The sequence below is a fragment of the Schistocerca serialis genome, chromosome 4, assembly GCF_023864345.2.
Source record: "Schistocerca serialis cubense isolate TAMUIC-IGC-003099 chromosome 4, iqSchSeri2.2, whole genome shotgun sequence".
NCBI classification, from domain to species: Eukaryota; Metazoa; Arthropoda; class Insecta; order Orthoptera; family Acrididae; genus Schistocerca; species Schistocerca serialis.
Genome location: NC_064641.1, coordinates 702,683,986 through 702,685,086, shown reverse-complemented (window position 1 = coordinate 702,685,086; position 1,101 = coordinate 702,683,986).

Sequence of the window (1,101 nt, the reverse complement as noted above, 5' to 3'; positions counted from 1 at the left end):
TTGCAGCGGGTGGTGGGGGGTGGGGGTGGGGGGGGGGGGTGGGGGGACGCAATATACCGTTAACCTACACGCTAGTTACTTGCATTTTGATATCGTTTTATCAGGACTTCTGCTTTTTGTCTTGGTAGCAGGTGCGGGCTCCTGGGTTGTGTCCTGATTGTGCTGTTGTGTATTTTCCGCCACCTTTCCCGCCAGCTGGCCATGTATCTAGTTCACTCACGGCTTAATGTATAATTGGCCTTTGGCCTTATGCACATTTGTTGTTGTTGTGGTCTTCAGTCCTGAGACTGGTTTGATGCAGCTCTCCATGCTACTCTATCCTGTGCAAGCTTTTTCATCTCCCAGTACCTACTGCAACCTACATCCTTCTGAATCTGCTTAGTGTATTCATCTCTTGGTCTCCCTCTACGATTTTTACCCTCCACGCTGCCCTCCAATACTAAATTGGTGATCCCTTGATGCCTCAGAACATGTCCCACCAACCGATCCCTTCTTCTGGTCAAGTTGTGCCACAAACTTCTCTTCTCCCCAATCCTATTCAATACTTCCTCATTAGTTATGTGATCTACCCATCTAATCTTCAGCATTCTTCTGTAGCACCACATTTCGAAAGCTTCTATTCTCTTCTTGTCCAAACTATTTATCGTCCATGTTTCACTTCCATACATGGCTACACTCCATACGAATACTTCCAGAAATGACTTCCTGACAGTTAAATCAATACTGGATGTTAACAAATTTCTCTTCTTCAAAAACGCTTTCCTTGCCATTGCCAGCCTACATTTTATATCGTCTCTACTTCGACCATCATCAGTTATTTTGCTCCCCAAATAGCAAACCTCCTTTACTACTTTAAGTGCCTCATTTCCTAATCTAATTCCCTCAGCATCACCCGACTTAATTAGACTACATTCCATTATCCTTGTTTTGCTTTTGTTGATGTTCATCTTATATCCTCCTTTCAAGACACTGTCCATTCCATTCAACTGCTCTTCCAAGTCCTTTGCTGTCTCTGACAGAATTACAATGTCATCGGCGAACCTCAAAGTTTTTATTTCTTCTCCATGAATTTTAATACCTACTCCGAATTTTTCTTTTGTT